The sequence below is a fragment of the Pinus tabuliformis genome, chromosome 2_2 (assembly GCF_031772625.1).
Source record: "Pinus tabuliformis cultivar Carrire ecotype Pingquan chromosome 2_2, CPIR1, whole genome shotgun sequence".
NCBI classification, from domain to species: domain Eukaryota; kingdom Viridiplantae; phylum Streptophyta; class Pinopsida; order Pinales; family Pinaceae; genus Pinus; species Pinus tabuliformis.
Genome location: NC_142300.1, coordinates 1,171,475,281 through 1,171,485,276, shown reverse-complemented (window position 1 = coordinate 1,171,485,276; position 9,996 = coordinate 1,171,475,281). Strand labels below are relative to the sequence as shown.

The 9,996-nt window shown below is 39.4% G+C and overlaps 1 pseudogene across 1 annotated transcript; it reads left to right on the top strand.

Annotated features, from left to right (window-relative positions):
* The first annotated feature begins 663 nt into the window (after window positions 1-663).
* LOC149197626 (UDP-glycosyltransferase 74E1-like) lies at window positions 664-9,225 on the top strand (annotated as a pseudogene). Its single transcript, XR_016254776.1, has 2 exons — window positions 664-1,339; window positions 7,988-9,225. The product of XR_016254776.1 is annotated as a UDP-glycosyltransferase 74E1-like (transcript).
* Window positions 9,226-9,996: the final 771 nt, after the last annotated feature.

Below are 9,996 nucleotides of genomic sequence, written 5' to 3'. Positions count from 1 at the left end.
ATGACACTAATTACTTCAACATCCCGTTGGTTGTTCTCATGAATTCTTCAACTTCTTATCCGTGGTTAAAGATAGCTAATTACTTTCACATACGGGATTGTTTAAATTTAGAGTGTACACCCAATTAAATTAAGTGTAAGTGTTTAAATTTAGAGTTTATGCTTAATTAAATTAAGTGTGAGTGACTTTGAGTTAATATTTTTTGGTTAAAATTTAATTTACAATGTATATGTTAGGTTATTTTGGTTATTGTAATAAAATTAAATATTTTAACTAGATTCATTGTAATTATCAAATTTTATGTGGTCAAAGCCACCCGTAAATGTTATGTATTTCCAACCTGGCCGTGTATTATGCACATGTTTGAAAGACCACCGTGCTTGGAATGTTGTACCGACACAGACATCGCTTCAGAATCACGGTATGTGAGTGAATGTGGAAGAGTTGTACTTCTACACGGCACCCGAAGTACGTAGATTTGTTTGTCGTTTTTGTGTGGACTGGTAGCAAGATATCAAGACTGTTAGGAAGTCTTGTTATCCATCGGTTTTTAAACCAAGTAGGCCACACGACACTTACATCCAGCGTCACGACTACAACAGTTGAAAACGCAACGCTCTTATTATGGGGAGCAAGTGGAGGAACGCTCTTATTATGGGGAGCAAGTGTTTGTCCTCCAGTTGTTTTCGTATTCTGTGCGAGATAGATAATATGCAATATTATAATGAAAAGCCTGTCGATAAATAGGCTCAATTCGCAGAGCAACGGGCAAGATTAGTGAGCGAGCCACTAAGGAGATTTTGAGTATTTGAGGAGTTTGTGTAGTAATTTTTGAGTCCTACTACAGCCATGGGAACTTTACAGGGGTTAGATTACAGCATGCTTCACGTTCTGGTGGTGCCCTTTCCAGGGCAGGGTCATATCAATCCAATGCTGCAGTTTGCCAAGAGGCTCTCCTCAAAAAATCTGCAGGTCACCTTTGTGACCACGGAAGCAAATCGTAAACTGATGTTACAGTCGCAAGACAAAACATCCGAAGCACCAAACAAGCGTGGGGAAGTTCGGTTTGAGACAATCTCAGACGGACTCACTTCGGATTCCGAACGAGGTGACGTGGTGATTGTATCGGCCATGTTATACAAGGTTGGAGGATTGATGTTGGGAAATCTGGTAGAGAGGCTCAACGCTGAAGGAAACCAGATTTCTTGCATCGTTCAAGATTCATTTCTTCCTTGGGTTTCGGATGTTGCAAAGAAGTTTAGTATTCCTTCAGTTTTTTTCTGAACGCAATCTTGTGCAGTTTATGCGTTTTATCACCATTTTGTCTATGGAAAACTCGGTATATTTACATGAAAAATTGGCATCGGACTCTTTGTTGAAAATATAATTTCAACTGCAATCGCCGATATCGCATCGGCAAAATGAAGTGAAGGAATTATAAAGGAGCCTTTGTGTTTGCGATAAGCGATCGCCGATATCGCATCGGCAAAGTCAAAGTGAAGGAGTTATAAAGAAGCTTTTGTGTTTGCGATAAGCGATCCCCGATATCGCATCGGCACATCGCTATCGGCAATGTCATAGAGTCGGGGTCTTTGACATGAGTAAAGTTGTGATGCGATGGAGTGGACCCGATGGCTTCCCAAAACCAAATTGCATAATGTTTGAAATTCACCCGACGGCAAATATTAAATGTTGCGTGGAGTAAATCTAAGTTTTGGTTGACCATACGTCTTAATGAAATGTCATAGTGGTAGGTAAAATATTAAAGTTTTACATAGAGTTCGTAAGTTTTTTTTATGAAAAGGTATGGGCGTATGTACTTATTACATAAATTCTGTATGGGATATGAGTATGTAATTTATTACTGTGTTGACCATTGTTTTTTGGATGGCACACGGGAGGTTTTAGTGTGAGTTCATAGTAGAGTAAAAATTAGAGTGGTGAAGCGAAAACCATGTGTGGTATGTATTGAACACACAACGGTGTGTAAAAAGATAGAACCAGATGAAGTAATTTTTTTTGGTGTGTGGAAAAACCATGTGTAGTTCTGCACAGCAGTGCATAAAGGAAATGGTGGAGCGAGTTTTTGTAACTCTGTAAGTTTTGTTTTTACAGCAGCATGTAAAAGTGTTTCACACCAGTGAATGTAAATTTTGTTTTACAGCAGTAAGCTCATGTAAACTTTTGTTACAGCAGTAAGTTGTTTTTCATAGCAGTGAATATGAAAACAATTTTACAGTGGTAAATCTCTCAGTAAAAGAGGATGAAGTTTGTATCGATTTTTAATGAATAAAATGTTTTTAATGGTAGTGAAATACTCTGTTTCTTCATGAAATTTTTTTCTTAAGTCTTCCTGCATAAAAGATCCTGGAGCAAAGTAAAAACAGAGCATTGCCTCTGTGTGTTTGAATATTTGGTTTTTGGTATTTTCTCCATGTTAAAAATTCCCAACAGTGGTATCAGAGCAGGCTTAGGCTCTTGAAGGTGTTCAAGAAGCTGAAGGGAGAAGGTTGTTGCTGCAGCAAAACTTCTCAGGCAGACAGAAGACTCAGACATCAAAGGATTCAGGTATTTCAAAAGTTTTTTTTGTGTTGCTGAAGAAACAGTCAGTTGTTTTTAAACATACACAGTCAAGGAATGGCTAGCACAAGCACTGGTATGGGTTTGTTTAACACCCAGCTCCCACAGTTTAATGGGAAGAACTATGACTACTGGTCAATAACTATGACAGCCCTGCTTGCTTCCCAAGATTTATGGGAAATAGTTGAAGAAGGTTTTGAAGAACCAGCAGATGAAACTGAGTTCAATGCATTAACTCAGGGAGAGAAGGATCTGCTTAAGAACAATAGGAAGAAGGATTCAAAAGCCCGAGTGTTGTTGTATCTAGCAGTAGACCAGAGTATGTTTCCAAGGTTAGCAGCAGCTAAGACAGCCAATGAAGCATGGCAAACCCTCAAGACAGCCTATCAAGGCATGGAGAGAGTGAAGACAGCAAAACTACAATTGCTGAGAAAGGATTTTGAGAATCTGAACATGAAAGAGTCAGATAACATTGACTCATTCTTCACTCATGTGATTGGTGTAATCACACAAATGAGAACTCATGGAGAAACCATTGAAGACAGAAGGATTGTGGAGAAAATATTGAGGGTCTTACCCTCAAGGTTTGATGCCATAGTCACCACCATTGAAGAGACAAAGGATCTCTCAAACTATTCAGTTGATGAGCTACATGCATCACTGATAACACATGAACAGAGGTTGAGTAGGAATGAAAACTCATCTCTAGAACAAGCCTTCAAGACCCAAATGTCCTTTGGAAGAGGAAGAGGTCAAGGAAGAGGAAACCGAAGAGGAAGAGGCAGAAGCCAGAACAGAGGAGGAAGGAACAGCCCATCAAATGCACAAGGAAGAGGCATCAATCCAAATCAGAACCAAGGCCAAGGCAGCAGCCAACAAAGAGATCAACATCATGCTCAAGGACAAAGGTATGATAAATCTAATGTTCAATGCTATTATTGCAAAAAGTATGGACATTATGCTAGTGATTGCAGAAAGAAACAACATGATATGAACAGCAGACAAAATGCAAATGTTACAAGAGAAAACAGCAGTCAAGACAATGTTCTGTTAGCTTGTAACATGGCTGAAACACATAGTGAGGACATATGGTTTTTAGACTCAGGTTGCAGCAACCATATGACCGGAAATATAGCCTTCTTTTCTGCTCTAGATAAAAATGTGAAATCAGAAGTCACATTAGGAACTGATAGTAAAGTGTCTGTTATGGGAAAAGGAGAAATAAAAATACTTTCAAAGCAAGGAGAAAGGAAAACCATAGCAGATGTATACTATGTCCCTGGAATGAGATGTAATCTCTTGAGTATTGGACAGCTTGTCCATAAGGGGTACAATGTTTTCTTTAAAAATGATGTGTGCACCATCATGGATATACCACCCAGCAAAAGATGCATTGCTGAAGTGAAGATGACAAGGAACAGGATGTTCCCTCTCCGGATCAGGGCTGACATGAAGAACAAGAAGGAAATGGCAGCAGTCACCCAAGAGGCCTTCCAAAGCGTGCCAAAGGATGAGAACTGGTTATGGCACTTGAGATTCGGGCATCTAAATTTTGGAGGCCTAAACTTATTGAGCAAAAAAGGAATGGTAAAGGGATTACCATTGATAGAGAAACCGGACAGCCTATGTGAAGGCTGCATTTTGGGAAAACAACACAGAGAAAGTTTTCCATCAGGGAAAAGCATAAGGGCAAAGACACCCTTAGAGATTATCCACTCAGATTTGTGTGGACCAATGCAAGCTCCATCATTAGCTGGCAGCCAATATTTCTTGACATTCATTGATGATTGTACAAGAAAAACTTGGATATATTTCCTTAAAAACAAAAGTGAAGTGTTTGAGAAATTCCAAAATTTCAAAGCACTTGTGGAGAACCAAAGCGGGCTGCATATAAAAGTCTTGAGAACTGATAGAGGAGGTGAGTATATCTCCAAGGAATTCCTAAGATTCTGTAGAGAAAATGGAATTCATAAACAGTTTACAACTCGGTACACCCCACAGCAAAATGGAGTTGCTGAAAGGAAGAACAGGACCATCATGGATATGGCAAGGAGCATGTTGAAGGCAAAGCATTTGCCAAATGAGTATTGGGCTGAAGCTGTACATTGTGCAGTTTATATATTGAACAGGTGTCCTACAAAAGCAGTGATGAACAAAGTGCCAGAAGAGGCATGGAGTGGGAGAAAGCAAGGAGTCATCCACATGAGAGTTTTTGGGTGTGTGGCCTATGCACACATACCAGATCAACTAAGAAGGAAGTTGGACAGCAAAGGGGAGAAATGCATCTTCATTGGATACAGTGATGAATCCAAAGCCTACAGGCTGTACATTCCATCTACCAAGAAGTTCTTTGTAAGCAGGGATGTTCAATTCATTGAGGAGGAAGCTTGGGATGGAAGCATAGAGAAAACAGTGAATGTCAAGAACTGTTTGTCTCATGATGAAGATGAAGAGGAGGTGGTTGAAATACATCCCCAAACAGCAGCGCCAACACAAGGACAGCAAGGGACACCATTGAGGACAACACAAGGACAGCAAGGAACACCATTGAGGATCAATGAGAGTGTTTCTCCAAGCACACCACAAGGGGGAAACTCAAGTGCATCTTCAAGCACTTGCACACCAAGTGAACGAGGTAAGAAGTTTAGAAATCTAAGTGAAATTTATGAAGAAGGAATGAATTCCTTATTTGCCTTGTATTGTCATGTTGATGATCCTATTCATTTTGAAGAAGCTATTAAAGATAGGAAATGGATAGAAGCTATGGATGAGGAAATTAATGCCATAGAGAGAAACAAAACATGGGATTTGGTTGAGCTACCGAAAGGCAAAGAAGTCATTGGTGTGAAATGGGTCTACAAGACCAAAAGCAATGCTGAAGGCAAGATTGAAAGGCATAAAGCAAGGCTGGTTGTTAAAGGCTACAAGCAGCAGTATGGAAGAGATTATGAGGAGACTTTCGCCCCGGTTGCAAGAATGGAAACCGTGAGAGCAGTGCTGTCCATAGCAGCACAAAACAAATGGAAAGTCTACCAAATGGATGTGAAATCAGCATTCCTAAATGGAGTGTTAAAAGAAGAGGTTTATGTTGAACAGCCTCTCGGATATGAGAAGAAAGGTGAAGAGCACAAAGTGTGCAAATTGAAGAAAGCTCTTTATGGGCTGAAGCAAGCACCAAGAGCATGGTACAGTAGGATAGATTCTTATCTACTGGATAATGAATTCGACAAATGTGAAGGAGAACCCACTGTCTACATCAAGGAAAAGGATGGTAAAATTTTAATTGTTGTCTTGTATGTAGATGATGTTATTTTCACTAGAAATGATATTTATCTTATTGAGAATTTTAAATCAGTCATGAAGGATGAATTTGAAATGACTGACATGGGTTTGTTGAGATACTTCTTAGGCATAGAAGTAGATCAAAATGAAAAAGGAATTTTTATATCTCAAGCAAAATATGTAAATCAAGTTTTGGGCAGATTTAAGATGGAAGAATGCAAGGCAGCAATCACTCCCACAGTAATGGGATTAAAGCTCAGCAGAGAGGACAGCAGCAAGGAGTTTGATCCTAGCTTGTATAAAAGTATTGTTGGCAGCCTTATGTATTTAACAACAACTAGGCCTGATTTAATGTATGCTGTTAGTTTAATTTCCAGGTTCATGGAGAGGCCAAAGGAGGCACATTGGCAGGCAGCAAAGAGAATTTTGAGGTATGTCAAGGGTACCAAAATGTTTGGCATATTATATAGCGTCTCAGAAAGTTCAGATTTAATTGGTTACACTGATAGCGATTGGGCTGGAAGTGTAGATGATCGGAAGAGCACTTCCGGTTATGTTTTTCATATGGGTTCAGGAGCCATTTCATGGGCTTCTAAGAAGCAGTCCATTGTAGCATTGTCTACAGCAGAGGCTGAATATGTGGCAGCTACAGCAGCAGCATGTCAAGCAGTGTGGATGAGAAGAATGTTGAGAAGCTTAGGCCAAGAGCAGGCAAAAGCGACAGTCATCTTTTGTGACAATAGCTCAGCTATTGCATTGTCAAAGAATTCAGTGTTTCATAAGAGAACGAAACACATTGATACAAGGTTTCACTACATCAGAGAATTGGTGAACAATGGAGAAATTGTGCTACAACATTGCAGTACTCAGGAACAGGTAGCAGACATTTTGACAAAGCCATTGGATCAGAAGAGCTTTGAATTTTTGAGGAAGTGTTTGGGTATGATTGAATGCCCGACAGTTGAAATTAAAGGGGAGTGTTGAAAATATAATTTCAACTGCAATCGCCGATATCGCATCGGCAAAATGAAGTGAAGGAATTATAAAGGAGCCTTTGTGTTTGCGATAAGCGATCGCCGATATCGCATCGGCAAAGTCAAAGTGAAGGAGTTATAAAGAAGCTTTTGTGTTTGCGATAAGCGATCGCCGATATCGCATCGGCACATCGCTATCGGCAATGTCATAGAGTCGGGGTCTTTGACATGAGTAAAGTTGTGATGCGATGGAGTGGACCCGATGGCTTCCCAAAACCAAATTGCATAATGTTTGAAATTCACCCGACGGCAAATATTAAATGTTGCGTGGAGTAAATCTAAGTTTTGGTTGACCATACGTCTTAATGAAATGTCATAGTGGTAGGTAAAATATTAAAGTTTTACATAGAGTTCGTAAGTTTTTTTTATGAAAAGGTATGGGCGTATGTACTTATTACATAAATTCTGTATGGGATATGAGTATGTAATTTATTACTGTGTTGACCATTGTTTTTTGGATGGCACACGGGAGGTTTTAGTGTGAGTTCATAGTAGAGTAAAAATTAGAGTGGTGAAGCGAAAACCATGTGTGGTATGTATTGAACACACAGCAGTGTGTAAAAAGATAGAACCAGATGAAGTAATTTTTGGTGTGTGGAAAAACCATGTGTAGTTTTGCACAGCAGTGCATAAAGGAAATGGTGGAGCGAGTTTTTGTAACTCTGTAAGTTTTGTTTTTACAGCAGCATGTAAAAGTGTTTCACACCAGTGAATGTAAATTTTGTTTTACAGCAGTAAGCTCATGTAAACTTTTGTTACAGCAGTAAGTTGTTTTTCACAGCAGTGAATATGAAAACAATTTTACAGTGGTAAATCCCTCTCAGTAAAAGAGGATGAAGTTTGTATCGATTTTTAATGAATAAAATGTTTTTAATGGTAGTGAAATACTCTGTTTCTTCATGAAATTTTTTTCTTAAGTCTTCCTGCATAAAAGATCCTGGAGCAAAGTAAAAACAGAGCATTGCCTCTGTGTGTTTGAATATTTGGTTTTTGGTATTTTCTCCATGTTAAAAATTCCCAACACTCTTTAATTTTTCATCACGCTCTACATCTAAATTCTAATACTGAATTAATTTTCTTCTTGTGTTCAGCTACCTCGTTGGACCGGACGCAGAACGCAGATGCTGAAGTAGAAATACCGGGACTTCCACCGGTGAGTGTCTCTGATCTTCCATCGCTTGTGCAGCCTTCGAACCCTCACGGGAGTCTGCGGCAACTCATAGTGGATCTGTTTAAGTCTCTTCCGGAGGCGACGTGGGTACTCGGAAATTCTTTTGAGGAACTCGAATCCGAAGAAATAATGTCAATGAAATTGATAGCTCCGATGCGAACTGTCGGTCCTCTCATACCCTCAGCTTTCTTGGATGGACGGAATCCCGGTGACAAAGACCCTGGTGCACACTTGTGGAAAACCACAAACTGCATGGATTGGCTGAATGCGAAGGAATCCGCAAGCGTTGTGTACGTTTCCTTCGGAAGCCTGTCGGTTCTTTCAAAAGAACAAAATCGTGAGATTGCTTTTGGGCTGAAGGCCAGTGGATATTCCTTTATTTGGGTCATGCGTCCATCTTCTTCCAATGGGAACATTGACAGCGACGAAAACTTCCCTGAGGGTTTCCTGAACGAGACCTCGGAACAAGGACTCGTCGTTCCATGGTGTCCACAGCTGGAAGTGCTTTCTCATGAGTCCGTTGGTGCATTTATGACGCACTCTGGATGGAATTCGACGCTGGAAGGGCTCAGCTTGGGGGTTCCTATGCTGGCTGTTCCTCAGTGGAGCGATCAGACAACAAATTCTCTATACATTGCAGAGAAATGGAAAACGGGATTGAGACTGAGTAAGCGATCAGCTGATGGACTGGTAGGGAAGGAGGAAGTGGAAAAAAGTATCAGGACAGTCATGGAAACTGAGCGCGGCAACGAGATGAGGAAGAACGCTCTACGGTGGAAGACATTAGCGAGGGAGGCAATGATGGAAGGGGGGTCTTCAGACAAAAATATTGAAGACTTTGTTGAAGAGATTGCCCACAAGGTGCGGCTGTTTTGACTCCATGAGGCTATATGGTTGGGGCCCGGGCAAGTTTGATGAATATAATTAAGACTACATACATGAACGTTGTCTCATATATATAAAAGTTAAAACATTACGTCAGTTATTTTGATGTAAGTAGCAGCCCATTTTCTGATGCTATTCAGATTCATGAAATACTAGCAATTATGCATGATGTAACATTTCCATATCTAAGCAATATTTTCAACGTTATCAGCTTCATTTTGTTGACATACTAATTCTTTAGTATTTGTGGAGTCGGATTGCTCGATTTTGTACCGGCCTTTGACAAAAAGATTATTTATGTCTGCTCCTTATGGTTGAACCATGTCTTGCTAAACAATAAGTTCTTCATTTGGCACTAATTATTCAGCATTGCAAGATCTCATATCTGGATAAAAAATAACTTGTTAATTTGCCACCAATTATTCAACATTGCGTGATTTACATGTTCTCACATAAAGTAGGGAAAGTGCAAACCTTATTTCCTAAAAGAATGGCCGATGCTCCATCTCTACCTTCCATATGTGGTCATGTAATAGTTATATTTTCATCTCCATATCCTCTGACCTCTTATTTTTATTTTTCATCTTAATCTCTAATTTCATTTATTCTTTTTGATTATCTTAATTTATAATGCTTAACCCAGAATTTGTTTTTGACGTGGACGGGTTTCCATAATCTTCTTTTTCCATCTCTCATATTTTTTTCGATTCGTATGTTAAATTCACACCTTCTAATGCCTATTTGCAGGTTAATGTTTTCACAAATTATGATCTCTTCCACACCTTCTAATGCCTATTTGCAGGTTAATGTTTTCACAAATTATGATCTCTTCCACTCTCCATGAGAGTCAATCATCTCATCATCCCCAATCATATTTGAGCACCCAACTTCTATCGCTATATCCTACTTGTAATATTTGTTATCTTCCACTAGTCTTTACTTATTGTAATTGTAATTATCATAATATAAGGGTTACTGAGTAAATGCTTTAAGGTATTGCTTTCATAAATTTTGGTAGTATACAAAATGTACTTAAAATATGAG